This window comes from Artemia franciscana, chromosome 16 (assembly GCF_032884065.1).
Source record: "Artemia franciscana chromosome 16, ASM3288406v1, whole genome shotgun sequence".
Classification (NCBI taxonomy): Eukaryota; Metazoa; Arthropoda; class Branchiopoda; order Anostraca; family Artemiidae; genus Artemia; species Artemia franciscana.
This window is the reverse complement of record NC_088878.1, coordinates 19,779,690-19,796,199: the sequence shown is the minus strand read 5'-3', so window position 1 is coordinate 19,796,199 and position 16,510 is coordinate 19,779,690. Positions and strand designations below refer to the sequence as shown.

Sequence of the window (16,510 nt, the reverse complement as noted above, 5' to 3'; positions counted from 1 at the left end):
AATTGGATACCACGCTCTACACGGCTACTGATCAAATCAAAACAATCCCTCAAAAAAGTAGCAACAGGATGCGTACCTCTGCGTTTATCAAGGACGTCAAGGTCCAAAGCAGTTTTGCACACTTCAATCGCCTGTTTGATCGCCTCTTTCCCAAAAAACTTTGCAGTTATTTTTATCACTTTGTCTTTGTCCTTCACTATTTGTCGCTGTAAAAAGTTCAGCACAGGGCACACATAAATAGAATCCATCATTGCGTAACCAAATTACTTTAAACTATGATCTCGTAACGAAGATCTTGCAGCAAATAGAATCTGTGGGAAATGCGTATACTCGAATCACCTATCCCCAGCAATTTAAGGATTTAAAAATCCAGCGCGTACTACGGCACTTGATGTTCGATATCGCTCCCTTCAGCACAGTCTATCTCTGACAATAAAAGAAAAACGACTTGGCATACCACAATTGAATCCGAATTAAATGGATTAACTAAACATTCAAGATATAAATAAGTATTATGAATTAGGACAATAGACCACAGAACATTTATCCGTATTAAAAGTTCTTTAAATTGTCGCTTAATTAAAGTCCAGAGAAGGTTATACGACCGGTTATGTATTGGTGACGTCACACAGTAAATTAAATAGATCAGGAACTATAATCCTTCGCCAAAGATAGTGGAGTCTGACACACCCGAGGGGGGAGGGGATATATAGAAAAAGCCTTACCTGTTGGTATCTTTGAGACATATCTATTTTTTAAGTCGAGTTCTAAAAACTTCCAAAATCTCATGTAAAACTGACGGGGAAGTTCGCCCAAGACCATGTTTTTATACTCCCGGAAACAGAGGAATTTACTCGTTCTCCGTCAGAAGAATAGGAATCCATAGCAGATCACTTGACGCTCCTGTTTCCTGGTAAATTGCTGGACACCCTTTATTTGTCATGAATAACAAACCTGTGTTCCTAGAAAAATCAATAGGCTTCTAGAGTTTAGAACAGTTCTGGTCCTAAAAATGGTGGAAAACTCTTTGTTTGCAGACAGCAAAGGGCTATGTGTGTGTGTGAAGCATGAAAATATTGAACCACGATCAATTTAGAGCATGTCCATACTTGAGAGGGGCCCCTGAAGGCTTTTCCCTGGCCCTTTAACAAGTCCTACTACATAACAACCGAAGAAATCATTTTCAAAAGAAAACGAACCCTATTACGTAACAACTAAAAGTAAAAAAAAAAACTATTACGCAACAACCAAATATGTGCTGATTTAGCGGGGCCCTGAAGGCTTTTCCCTAGCCCTAACAAGTTTTATAAACATAACAACCACAGAAAAAACACTCCCTACTACGTAATTAACACCTGCATCTTGAATAAAACATTCCCTATTACGTAACATGCACCTGCGTCTTGCCCTGAGGAGGCCGCTGTTAAACTTCTTCGTCATCTTAATTCATTAAAGGAAGAAAAGAGCAGTGGCTATGGGTCTCGTCAAAACCGTGGAGGGGATACTACTCCTATAGTGTAACAAAAGCTCTTCTGGTTTCAACTGGCAATGGTCCTTTACTCACAGTTTGTTACTGCGAAATGTTCTACCCAAGACTCTCTTAAGTGTGAAGGAAGGCTACTCTTCTCTTCTTTAACTCCCATTTTTACATTTATGTTTAATATTTGTAAACCAATGCTTGACACTCCTTGCAGAATTAAATTTTAATTCAAAGACATTCATCCTTGAAAAAAAGTACTCTTCAAATACTTAATAAGACGGTGGGGGTCTGAAAATCGCAAATTGCATAATAGGTCACCGTTTTCACGGTTTTAAAGGTAGATTTTTCCAACTAAACTGTTTTATCAAGATGTTCTCTGTGGAAACCAGTAGAAAGACGATGCTACGGGGAACAAACAGACATTAAACATTGCATGTAAACAGAAAATGAGAAATATTTTACCTTTAAAACTTGATGAAAACAAAGCTCCTCGTAGCAATTGTTACCCTTTCCCCCCAAGAAATTTTCTGGGGACACTCGCGATGATCCACCCAATGCCAATAAGCATGTGACTTTAAGTGTTTATCCTATATAGAAAAAGATTGTCCCTATGGAAGAGGTGTTATCATCCCCAGCACCATATTAAAAGCGGAGGCCAAAAATATTCCCACGAATCAAGATGATTAGAGATCAGTTTCTACACTAACTGTGCCTGCGTGGGACTCGAGACATTACTGTCTCTAAAATTACGAAGTTCATAAATTTTGATCGATTGGCTATTTTTCATTCAATGGTATTTTAGCACCCTTTGGGCTAAAATTGTGGTTTTGTCACTACAAAAGACCATGCTTGTCAAAAAACTACAAAATGTAAACCTCTTGAAACCTATAGAGGGTTTGAAACCTCTGCGATAAATATTCTTTTATGCTGAATTCAATGGCGTTATTTTCATCAGTATCATTCATGCTGTTTGGGTTATTTCCTTTTTTTAAATTGGAAACAGTTTCTCAGGCTCATAACTTTTATTAGGTATCTTTGAACCCACTGAATTTTATAGATTTGGAATCATCATAAAAACCAATTCTTTTGGTGCATATATTATTATTAAAGTTCTTTTTACGAGTTTTAGTCACTATTAGAATGAGTTGTTCCTTATTTAAACTTCGTTGACACGAACAGTACATCATAGACCAATAAAAATAAGACCCAATAAGTTGATAAAAATGAAATCCCTTGTGTCATCTGCCTCCCCCTCTTTGTAGGCTACCTTACTGTGCTCATGAATTATTCCCATCCCCAACCTCTCAGCATTTTGGGCCTGTAAGAATAAGAATGAAAGCTTTTATATTACGAAACAAAACATTTTTCGGCAATAAGAAGGGAGTTATTTCCCCGCAGCACTCTTATTCCAGTCAAGTTTAAATTAAGGGAGCTTAGAGATTAATCCCTACCTTCGCCCTTCATTACAGACCCCTTTTTATATTTGTCTGAATGCTTATGGACAGTTAGATACTTTGGACTTTCAATCAATCAAAAAATCAATCTTTGAGGCATCTGGTATTCCTATCCACCTACATAATGGCCCACCACCCCTCCTTGATAATAACCGCTTTTCATATATTTACGAACCATCAAGTGAACAAACTTGAATGTTTATATTAATCAGTTGCCATCGACACCTCCATTTCACGCAACTTAAATGGACTTTTATAGTCATTTTAAACCGGCTGACCACAAATTTATCCGGTGTAAGTTCCTTCAAGTGGTGCTTGACTCTTAAAATGACCTGAATGACTAAAACAGTATTTAGGTATAAAAATGTATTGCCTCATTGACACCTAATCTTCACACGATTTGAAAGTATGTCATGATATCAAAGCCGCTGATTAGAAAGATCATGGATCTTTGTAATCCACTACGTTGATTTTGAATTAAAATCAAGTAGCTGTGGGCATCAAGCCATGGAAAACTGTAGAAGATAGACAAATAGTCCGATTGAGTGAGAGGCATTAACCCAGTTATTACGATTGTATAAAAATGACGTTAGTTCATTTGATGGATACCAGTTTTCAAGTCAGATTCATGGATACCAGTTTTACAAATTTATGCATTTTCCCAGGGGAGAGGGTCTTACATACAAACAAACTAATTCTTGGTCACATTTTTTCATTTTTTCTGAAAATATTAGAACCATTTAGAGTCTAATTTTAGACCAATCTATAAGCAACTCGTGCTTTGCTAATGGGTGATTTTGTCTTTTGTCTTGTTTATTCATCATCTTCTTCTACGGGAAATATCCTAAACATTGTCATGACATTTTTGTCAGTGCTTTCTCGTGAAACCATGAAGGTAAATAGCCTATATACCCGACATTTAAAATTGCCAGAATTTCCACCTTTTAACAGTTTCTCAAGCCAATCAATCCTTCCAAAATGCATTGAAAACACCTCCCTCCTCAAATCCACTAACTCCTCACCCAGTACCAATAAAATGCATTAATTCTTCTTTCTCTTCACACAAAGGGCATTGATAAGGACCATTTTCTATAGTTTCCTCCTCTAACCAATGCCCAAACAGTTACCCATCGTACACCCACTCATCACTCATCCTTGTTTTAAAATAAACTTCTTCGTCCCAGACCTTGTTAGACAGACCATATAGCCTCAGAAACGTCTAGGATGACTTCTGTTTTAGCCCATCATGAATTTCCATTTTCATGAGTCAATCCTTTAAATTTTCGGCTATTAGATCCACTGCCAAACCTAACTCTTTTACCTCATTCTAATACTGACAAAAGACACATCTTTCAGTATCAAACCCATCTGGTTAGGCTAAGAGCTTTTCCTGCCATCTATTGCAATTCTTCATATGTATTTCTCGCTAGCCTTTCCCATAATCCTTTTGCAATTTTTTACTATCCACACTAACCTTCCTGCTGATAAAGTTAACAAACCTAAAACTCCTTTTAATACTACACGGTTGAGCTTGCCACTGAATAAGATATAACAGGAAGTAGCTTAGTTTGGAATATCCTTTTCTAATGCTTAAGGTCTGTTAGGTCTACTTTAAGAACACAACTTCTTAAAACTAATCATATGACCAAAAACCTTAACAAGCTACTTATCAATTTTCCAACTACCATTTGAAATAAACTTACATCATAAGTAAACTAAATCTTCAACTGCATTAAGCACCACGTTTCATATTTCCTATACTAAACCTCTTCCTTGTGTCTCCATTCTGTCAAAACACCATAATATCCAATGAGAACTTCTAAATCCAGCAAAAAGCTGATGGCACTGCTTTAGTATTATTGTAAGAAAAGAAAATTAAATCAGAAAAGTAAAAAAAAAACAGAAAATAGGCTTTCTTGTGGTTAAATTTCTATTTCTAAGAAACAGTGCTTATTAATTATGTTGCAATTGTGTCGATGGACGCTGTTCGTAAATAATTTGTCTCCTGTCAAAATTTAACTTATATTGTCCCTAGTTCATCCTGGAATATACTTCTGAATTTAGATTCCAAGTGTTCTGCATCATTGTTAGTAGCTTCTGAGAAAGGCTGACTTTTCCATTTTAGAATTTGAACTTGTAGCTTCCGATATACTGAGCCTGTACAGCCAAATGCCTTGATTGCTTGTAATTGAAAAAAAGTGTGGTGCGCAATCTAAGATCATTTTCCTACGTTTCTGCCCTTCTGTTAAAACATTTATACATGAGAATCAAACTCATATGAATATCTTAGGGTCTGTCAAAAAGGGGCACCTTTTCATAGTTTTACGCCAAAAACATCCCAGGTATAATATTATCTTTCTAAAGTAAAAAAATGTTTGATATGGTAGTACTTGGTGCCTACAACTGTGATAAAGTGCCTTTGATAATATTGACCTGGTTTATAATGTCACTTTTGTTTTTTATTGTATTAATACCAAAAATAGTATATCTTCATTCATTAAATACTTAAATAGCAATTGATACAATCCATTTTCAACGCTTGTTAAGTAGCACATTTTTGATTATACCTATTTTGTTTATTTTCTTAAGATACAACTAGTCTCTAGTGAAAATATTGCACCTTTGCCTATGCCATATGTTTTTGATCGTGTTTTTTTAATTCTTATGCAACAATTCAACTAATGGACGAATTAAAGGGAAATGCGAGATGTCCCTAGAACAATGGCTTGTATGTGAAGAAAATGATTAGAATTTGTCTTTAGTCTTCCTAATAACGCAAACTATTAACGTAAATACACACCTTCCCATTGATTGGTGAATATCATTGATTCAATTTAGCTTTGTTTCCACGGTGCTAGCTAATTTGTATTTGTTAGGCCTAATATACGGATATCCTAGAAAAAAAATATTTAAACAATCATATCCTTGAATGTTGTAAACCTTACATCATGCAGTGGTGCCAAATCACACAAATGTACGGGAGACAAGGCTTTTTCTTGTAATAACATATTCCTCAAAATACAGGGAATAATATCACCATCCCCCTGTACCCCCCCCCCCCCAATAGGTACGTATAATCTCGTATTTGCCCTCTCCTGGAATTGCTCTAACCTTTTAAAGTAGAATAATTGAAAAATAATTTAAGACTTAATGATGAACATTTTCGTTGATAAAGAGCCTAGTGAAGATAGCAAGAAAGTGAACTCAACAGATAAGATACTTTAAAGAAATAAAGAAAGTTTGATCCAAGAGCTGTAAAAATATTACAAATAAAGTGGTAAGCACCAGCGCACTGACAAATTCTGTAAAATTGTAAATTTCTTAATGCTATAACAGCCAGCAAATGCTTAGAAAACACCACTATTTCCTATTATACTTCGAGGGAAAATAAATTAAATACATTAAATAGGGATATTTCTGCAGTGCATTTCATTTTGATTGATCCGCTCTAAAAAAGATGTTTGCCAGATTGCAATAGCAATCTGAAATTTCTGAGCAAATATTTCACTTTTGATGATAAAATGAAAGAACACCCTTATTATAGCCTAATCTTCTATAATACATAAAACCACTAATAAATGTGAAAGTTGAAAACTGACTTAACTTCTTCTTAAATTTTTGCAACCATCGTAATATCTTTTTTCTTATGTGTAAGTCTGCATTACTATTGCTATAATAATTACATTTACATTTTTATGATGATATTTTATGTCTGTTACTGTATTTTTATTATCTTTCCAGCATTCTCATTTCATACTTGCTATGGACAAATGTTGGTTTTGCACTTATTCGTTTTTTAATTATAGAAAGCCCCGTGTATTTGCAGTAAAAGCCTTTCCGGCGTTTTTAGTATTATTTTTCTTATATATGCAATAAAAGCAGAAGTACATATTTGAGGATGACATTTCATAATGTATAAAGCTCTTTTTTGTACTAACTATACGTAGCACCTTTAGAAATAATTCAAGTGTGCAAGTCTACAAACAATTTCCAGGGAAGAGAGGTGGCTAAGATAAAAAAAAAAAAATCGAAAATGGCTTCCCAAATGTTAAAAAACTTGCAGATCGGGTCTTTTAGAAGATTAGATTCTTCACTCTTTTATGAGTGCCCTTTTTTAATAAATTAGATAAAAATATTCTTAATAGTCATACTTCCTATTATTATGTTATTTTCTAGGCCATCAGCTATTACAGCGGCATCTTTTTTTCTAGCTTGGCTATAGCATAGATTTATTTTTCAAAATGGAGATGACGTGAAAAATTTATTAGCCATTTGCAACTTGGGGCGCAACAGAATCATCCTTAGGCAGACTCAAGAGTTTATTTGCTTATAATATCATGGGCAAGTCTGGATCATTCAGGGTCGTTAAAATTGTATAGACAGATAAAGAGTATTTGGGGGAAGGAGGTATTTTGGAAGGTTGGGTTGATTAGAGAGTATTTGAAGGCATATTTGGATTGGAGGGGAAATGGATTTTTGACTGGAGAGAAAAGAAAGTATCTAGGGAGAAAAGGGGAGAAGGTGGAACCTATTGCTTGTCCTATGTGTGGATCTCTGGATGAAAGTTTGATACATTTTTTGTGCGAATGTGTCGAATTGAATGAATGGAGGCGAGAGATGTATGCCAAAGAAAAATTGAATGAGGTATGGATGGTAGATCGAACGAAAGAGATAAATTTTCTGAGTATTAAAAGGATAGCAAGGTTTGTCAGGATTGCAGCTGCACATCGTGAGCGTTTTCTTTAAATAGAATTAATTTATCTTAGTTTAATTCGTTGTTTTGTTTCTAATGTAATTTTTTTGTTTTTTATGGAACAAGCTATTATTATTATTATTATCATCGTACCAAGTAATCAAAGGGTATTTCTGACACCTATTCCTAAATTACACTATTTTGTTCCTAAGAATACTTTTATGGGTCCACTTTCACTGGGTGGATTTTACATAGGGCATATTTTAATCACATCACTAAAAAGTACCGAATGTGACAAATGCTCACAAAAAAATGTTACATTATCTTCAACCTTCATAGTGCTAATTTAGCACTATGAAAAAAAAAATCAAGTAAAGATATAGAGTAGAAATATGGAGCTAGACCAATGAACTTTGAACTTGCTTTAAAATTTCTTGTCTGGTGGCATTCTAAAAATTTTCTGATTAACTTGAAGATCTTTTGTTTCAAAATTAGAAATCTAGGTTATTTTGCAAAAATTGAGAGTGCTAAATTATTTGTACAGGTTTTTTTTGGTCAATGGACTTTTCTTGAATTAAATACCCTCTAAACATGGATTATAGATAAATCAACAATAATTTGTCTCAACTCTCACATCTGGTTGGAGCGGTAGCTGCAACCTAGTAAAGAGCGAACCAGAGCCCATAGTAACCAAAAGTTGAAAAACACGTTTAGAAAAAAGCTACCTAGTTAAAAATAAAATTGCCATCTGACACTGATTCAGGAATGGTACCTGTTATTTCGAATCATCCTAAAAGGAAAAGTTTACATCGAAACGAAATTTATGGTGGTTTCGAAAAAAAGCCTGAAGCCCCTCAAAAATAGCGTCAGATCAAAATGACAAGCGTACTATTGGAATCAGTATGGTCGAAAACCCCATACAGGGAAATTATAGCCCCTCTCCTTGAACAGCAAGGAAAATCCCTTTTTCGCATCGGTAGCAGTGATCCGTCTCCTTTTTTTTTCGTTTTTTTCTAGCAGAGGGGGCCAGAACATCATAGACAGATGTGTGATAGCTCATTCGAATAAAAATCAAATTTCCCAGAGCCCGTTTTAAGCGACAAAAAAGATTGGTTGGCAACTAGCCCCCCCCCCCCTTCTAAGAAAAGTTTCTTCCCTAAGAGATTGAAGGGCAACAAGCCCCCCTCCTAAAGGCCCCTCCCCCAAAATTCATACAATCAAAATTTTCACATAGCAATTTTGTTCAACATAGTTCAAGGTCCAATATCTATGGTTTTCGTAACGATATGACCCTCAATAGTCCCTGGGGAAAGGACTGTACGCTGTATCGATATGGGACGTATGAATATCAAGCGTATCGGTATGGGCGTATTGATGTTGGACGCATTAATATCGCTGGTATCTTCGACAGATTTTTAGAAGCTAATATAAAAGATATTGCTCATATTTACGTCATTCCTATACATTCCAACATCGGCAAGTTCCAAATGGCACTAAAAACGTCACTTTTGGTGCCATGGGTCAAGTGAAAAAGCTCAGACAATTGGGCTACCAAAATTTTCAGAGTGACGTTTAATGGCTCATTTGAAAGCTGTTGCTCATATCAACATGATTTTTATCAATTCTATTACCCAGGAGTGTAATATAACACTAAAAACAGGGTGTAATTTCGTCAAACCCTGGAGCAAAAGTGGCAAATGTGGACAATACTTTCCCAGACCAAACTTTCCCAGACCAAGTGAAAATGTCAGCGATAAATAAAAAATAGACACCATCTAAAATGAAAAATAGTATCATCAATGCAAGGAAATACTGAAGAAAACTGACCTGTTTCTCTGAATTATGCAGGTTTATCATAGTTTTGACAAGATTTTTGAATAAGCGAAATTTCAGCTGGGGGTACAAACTGGGGTCTGGGCGAAACTGGGGTTTTGAGGGGACAGTTATCTTCCTGCCCCGTTGCAAATTACACCCCTGACTAAAACAACACTTTTCGTGTCACTTCTTAAGTAGAAAAGCTTGAAAGTATAAAACGATATCATAATTTCAATAATTATGGTCCAGAACCCTTATCTGGAGGTTTGCGAGAACCCCTCCCGTATGTTCCTTCTCCAAGCTTCCTTAACAAGCTCCGCAATTAAGGTAGAAACGCCAATATATGAAATCAGATTATTAGAGGCATGGTTCTGTTAGTACAGCGTGGGACTTCAAATTAGTGTCTTGCGCTCGATTCCTAACTGTTTGGTTTTTTCAACCATGGTCTTGTCCCCTTCTTTATGATCGTTTTCAGATAATTTCACTGTTTTTGTAAATGTGATGCAGTGATATTTTAAAGAATATCTCGGGAAGGTATTTTGTCGAGCATTTTGATTCAAAAGGGAATAGAGGTCATCCAGTTCATGGTTTGCAAAGACATTACTAAATCCATATCCCAACGATTTGCGTAATTTTGCCGATATCCCCTGGAGGGGGCGTCAAAGCTGGAGCCATTTTCCAAAATCAAGTAAAAATGACAGAGAAGACTGAAAAACGAGCCATATAGTAACAAAAAGGTAGAGAAATACTAAAGAAAACTGACCTATTTCAAAGGGTCTTGAATTATGCACACTTATTTTAGTTTTGACAATATTTTTGGAGAATCTAAATTTAAGTTGGGGGACAAACTGGAATCTGGGGGAAAACTGTGGTCTTGGAGAGGCAGTTTCCCCCACTGCCTTATAGGAAATTATGCTTGTGACCCCAACCCCTTGCCACTTGGTGATTGAAGAAGTGTTGTCATGTGGTTCTGGAAGGTTCTGGTTAAAAGAAGAATTGTTTGTTGTTATGCTTACTTATTCAAATTATTTACTTGACAAAACCACCGTAATATTCCTTCCATATATAAGACTGTGCCTCCAAAGAGGAAGAAAAACAAATGAAAACAGTTGTGTAGGAGAATTCATGTAATTTTTCCCAAAATTTTTGAAATGAAAAAAAAATGAATAAATTTTTTAAAATGAAATGAATAATACCATTTATCGTGCCTACACAAAAAATGATCTTTTTGGAACTTTCCATTCATTTTTGAGTAATGAATAGCTTTTTCATTTAAGGACAGGTCAAATAACTCCCTAAGCTTAAAGACACATTTCTGTTGAAATTTTTCAAAAACTTTTGTGTCGAAGCTACTCGCCTAGAGCTACTTTCTTAAGTGCTAATTAATTTAATATGTTTAAACAAATAAATAAATATCTATTTTTTCTTTTAAAACATTTTTTTACAAAAAGAAACAGCACTTTGTTTTCCTAGATTGGAGGTGATTAGCGATTATATATAAAAAAATAAGTTTTGAACTGAAACTAAGGAACAACATTAAAACTTAAAACGACCAGAAATTATCTAGTAAAATAGAAAAGATTATGGAGGTCTTGTTTCTACATTACATTATCAAAACAAGAAAAGATAGATTTAAAAAAAAAAACTTTTTTCCGAGGGAAGTAAAGAGCGAAGTTGGAACTTAAAACGAACAAAAATTAGTAATTCACCGCCCATCTAACATATATCAATAAAACTAGTGCAAATAAAAAAAGCGACGAAGACCACATTGCCTTTCCATAACAAACAAACACAAAGTAGAAACAATAGGGAAAATATTTTCAAGACAATAGAAATCAAATCTGTGAATATTTCGTCCCTATGTCCAAGGGCCGTCTTCAGCACAATACGAAAAAGAACCAAAATATATATATATATATATATATATATATATATATATATATATATATATATATATATATATATATATATATAAACTTACATTAAAATGTGAGAATTAAAACTAATAATGATTTTTAAAAAACTTTTTTAAAACAGCCCTAGCCTCCTTACTTCAACGACGTTCAACCAGGACTGACAAATAGAATGAAGTGAGATGATAAATTCACTCAAACAAAACAGAACAAAATGATTAAATGCAAGTTCTCAGAGCCAACCTTGTGTTTTGGCAGCCTGTCTCAAAGATCTTTTCGTAACTGTTTCAATACTATAAATCGGTTTAGTAAAATATTTTGTTAAATCATTTTTAAATAAATTTGAGTATAAAGAATTTAGTGAGTATTCCCCCAAGTCCCTGTTCAAAGAAATATTATTATTTATTTTGAGACTAATTTCGATTGATTCCCGAACCACCTGTTTTGTCCCCAAATCATTACTGATGAGTGAAGATTTTTCGAAAACTATCAAAAAGCATTTTCCTTTGATTCTGCTTTAGGTTGGCATATATTTAATAACCCCTCCCACACGATACTTTTTGAAAAATCTTCACTCATCAGTAAGGATTTGGGAATAAAACAGGTGCTTCGGGAATCAATCAAAATTAGTCTCAAAATAAATAATATTATTTCTTTGAACAGGGACTAATAAAAACTTCATATTCGCAAGATAAAACTTTGAATTAAGAAAAGGAATACGTTAATTCTATAAAATTGTTCTGGGCTTTCGGCTGAGACATTGCTTCTTTGTGTCTGCCTCCCAACAATCCCTGAAACTATAATTGTAGTTTCATTCAGTTTAGCCATTTTTTGTGCCTCTTGGAACAAGACTGAATACTCTTCATCGACTTTTACTCTTAGTGACTTCAGACTCTGAAGTACACAGTCAGCATATCCGCCCTGGCAGGAAATTCAGAATCCATGGTTCTGGAAATTGTAGGAACAAAGACCTCTTTAAGTACTCTCAATCTCAGACACTTTCCCCAAAGAATTTCTTGTTTCGTAATAATGATAAAATGAATTATACTTGAACCTTTCCCAAAGCGATTCAAGAGGAACATCGATAACAAAAGAAAGACAAGAAAAAATAATAGACAGTCTCTTAGGTTTTAATCACTTGTTAAGCTTAGAAAAACAACTCAAAGCACTATTTTCAAGTCTAATGCTATCCCCTAACCAACAAAAAACTCTATGTTTCGAAATATGAACTTTTTTATAACTTGAAACAATAGAACTAGTCCAAAGCAAACATCCATCATACAAACTCGGGCCAATAGTAAGATGATACGAGACCATTGGGATTTTTGAGCAGGTTCTTTCTTTATTCTTCTTAGAAGGCCAAAATCTCTCACAACTCGTGTCACCGAAGTTTGTTACAGTATCACAGTACAGTGTCCAGCCCAAGCTACAGTCAAGGTATTAACTCAAAATATGAACACCAAAAAAATTGATAAAAAAATACACAATTAAGACCAAATATACTATTTGAAACATAACGGGTTCCATTCCAACTAAAAAATGCAAATATGACTTGAAAACATTAAAAGATGGAAAGTTACATCTATTAAAACTTACCAATTCATCCAGGGCTGTATTATCTTTTTCGATGAAAAGGTTTATGTAAAAGTATGTTACTAAACAAAGCATCCGCAGCAAATGAAGCAAGTAATGCCTGAAGGCTGTAAAACGCATGGTGTCAACAAAAATTGGGTAGAGTAAGGGCCTGAGCACTGAACTCTGTGGAACACCGTACCGGATACTAAAATTTTGGATATGTAATTGTCAATATTCATTCTAAGCGCTCTCCTGCCAAAATAATACGCACAGTCTCTTTCCATCCCCCTCAGACCTCTAGCCCTCACAGTTGAGTCCCACCTTCTCTCAGATCTATAAAAAAGGCTATACTCAAAACCTATATAAATAACATAAAAAATACATACAATCTAGCATCTTCAATCTAGCATATACAATTTATCATCTTCAAATTTAACATATTTGAGACTCCAGGGTGCAAGAAATGGTTAAATAAATAAAGTTATTTATTTAAAGTAAGGAATAAATGAAAGGGTTAGGAATAAATTAATTAGGAATTAGAAATTGATTAAAAATAAAGGATTAGGCTAAGGTTAGGAATAAATGAAGATAAAAAAATGATCTTAGGTAGCAAGAAAATTGTCAAAGTGGTTGGCTTCATTTACCAAGGAAGCATTTTTAGTAGGAAAGGTGGATCTAGTGACAATGAAAAGTAGAATACCCCAGGCGCGCGTGGGGGGGGGGGGGGGGTACATGGTTGTAAAAAGTTTGAAAGATAATGTATATAATAAATAGAACCAACATTAGGATGCTAGAAGACAGGGTGAAGACGGAGATCAAGTATCGCTGTGGAACATGAGCTCTTCAAGAGGTTGAAGAAGATATGCTACCGTATGTGTTTTCCATTAGAATTGTCAAGCGGCAATTTCAAATACATGTTTGTCTAACGTATACAAAGAAAAAATAAAGCTGAATGAAAAATGCGACTGAATCCCACTGTTTAGTCTATCCTGAACAAAATGTTAAAATAATCATGTCAAGCTTTATAGATGAGATAATTAGTTGACAAAAATCGCATCATTTAAGACGAGTTTTGGCTTTTTGCAGCAGTGAACTGTCTTTAGTAGTAGAACTAGCAGATATCGAGTTTGGGAAAGTGCTAGGAAAAGCTTATCTCAATATATTTAAAAATGTTTGTCCATCTATCTAGTTGCCACAATTTTACAACGTTGAAAAACCTCCCAGAAGATTGTGAAAAACAGATTTTGTCATATAGGTTATTCATAACAACACTAAAAGTGATACAATAATGAACACTTTTTCGACATAAATATAAACATCTATTGGTAATATTACTGTGTAAATACGTTACTGGAGATAAATTTGGATATTATATTCTATTGGACACAACTTTCCAAACCCCAACCAGGCGTTTTTCCTCTATAGATTTTTTTCCCTTTGTTTTTGATTTTTATGTCCACCAACAGCAATTATTGGATCTATAGTTCCACCAGCAAAAACAACAATAGGATAAATTCGAATTAAAAAAGTCCGTTTTGAAATTGATTTATCTTTAAGCTATTTCATCCTGAGATAGGTACATTTCCAGGCTATGCTATATACAAGATATACCCCAAAAAACTTTACTAAAATGGAAAATTAAGTCTTTTATCTTGTTTATGAAGATTTGTACACACAAAAAAGTTATAAAAAATCATAGTTTAGAAAAATACACAAGTTTCCAATTCAATTAAAGGGCATTTGACAAAGAGTATGGAAACCTGAAAGAGGTTCGTCAGCAATAAAAGGCAAAAAACACAAGGGTTTTTTTGTTGTTTTTTTTTATTTAATTGTATTTAGAAGAGCTCGGGGTGCGAAACCCTAGTTATTCCACTCTATATGTTGCATAATCTCTCCCCCCCCCTCCCTTCCACCCTATATTGTAATTTCAATTTGTAATTTTTCCGATGCGATTTTCCCTATTAAACTTCTGAAACTTAAACCAGATAACTTTACTGGTGATTCCGAAATTAAAATACATTGTAATCTAATATCAGCTAAGAGTGTCCAACCCCTCTATTATGGCATAAAATTATTGATGTTTTCTTTTGAAGTCCTTTATTCGCTCTCTCTTCATTATTTTGATAAAATGGTCTTATGATTAAAATTTTGCAATAGACAGGAAACATGTTAAATTTTAGATTTTGAATATTTAAGCTTTTTCTATACAGTATAACTAAAAAATGTAAATGGTTTACTCAGATAGACAAAAATATTTAAATAAATCAGGCATTTGCACGAAGGTGGAGAAACCAAATTTTCCAACTTCTTAGAACAATTTTTGAAAGGTTATACTGATTGTAAAGTTGTTGAAGAAACTTTACAATTAGCCAACCTGAAAGCTGAAAGAACTCTAATCGAGTTCTATTAACACTTCTATCAATCATGAAACATAATTTAATTGCTGGCTGGAAAGTCATTGTAACATAGGGACCTAATTAAAGCGTTGTATTTCAATTTTAAATGTACTTTGCAAAGCAGGTGTTTTTCGAAAATCAGATTTATTAGAGAAGCAGAATTTTAACTCTTCGTAGTTTTTAATCTTGGGGTGAAGGAAAAAGTGTGTGTGTGCAACATTTGAATTCAAAGGAAAGTGATGAAGATGGCCCTTTTTGACTGTTTGACCCCAGCAAAGCTTTAAAGTCAAGCCACAAAGAGCTAAGGAAGATATTGTTAATACTTCTCTTCCTTTTTGGCTTATCATTTGGTCAATGATAAAAACAACTACTTTTACCAAGAGAGCACAACAGGTATAATTAAAAGGCCTACGTAAAAGAAAAACTAGTTTAGTGTATTCTTCATAGACGTATAGTCCTAATAATAATAAAAAGAAATTAAACAAAAGAGTCCTCCTGAAGCTAAATATTTAGTCAAAATCCACATTTTATAAATTAAAGCTGTCCGTTTTAAATATTTCTAATTCTGCTGGGAGATGCTACATTCCCAGAGGAACTGCTTCCCATTAAATACACAATGTAAAAAATTCCTATTAACAGTTTCCGACATTCTTTGGCACTATGCATAACGAAAACAAAAGTTTACCAAGAGCTAATAAAGACTTATTGATGCTCCTCCCTTCCTCAAAGCGAGCACCACAGTGACCAGTTGCTGCCTCACTGTGTCCAGAGCTAGCAAGAAGTTTGCCAAGGGGTAATAGGGACTTATTGATGCTCCTCCCTACCTCGAAGCGAGTGCCACGGTGTCCAGTTGCTGCCTCACTGTGTCCAGAGCCAGCAAGATCAATGAGATCCAATTTGGAAAGAGATTTTTAGTCTCTGTATCCCATCGATTTAGCAATACCTTAAAAAGATGAAAACGGTCTATGAACTAATTCGATTTTACATGAATATAAACTTTCAACAACAAAGCGTCTAAAGTCTAAGAGTAAAACCGAAGATTTTGATTCTGCTCTGGCCCTTAACGCTTTAAAAACCCAAATCATTTAGTTCTAACTTTCAGTCACCCTTTGTCTTTCATTACCAGTAGTTGGGCCCCATTTTCTGTCTCTTTTCCCTTCTTCTTTTCTTCAAGCTTTGAATCT

General features: G+C 34.5%; 1 protein-coding gene across 1 annotated transcript in view; it reads right to left on the bottom strand.

Annotated features, from left to right (window-relative positions):
• The window catches only part of LOC136037184 (uncharacterized), a 78,876-nt gene extending 74,607 nt beyond the window's left edge, over positions 1 to 4,269 (bottom strand). Inside the window, exon 1 of the mRNA XM_065719740.1 lies at positions 4,121 to 4,269. The gene's annotated coding sequence lies outside the window, so the exon portion shown is untranslated. The remainder of the gene's footprint in view (positions 1 to 4,120) is intronic.
• Positions 4,270 to 16,510: the final 12,241 nt, after the last annotated feature.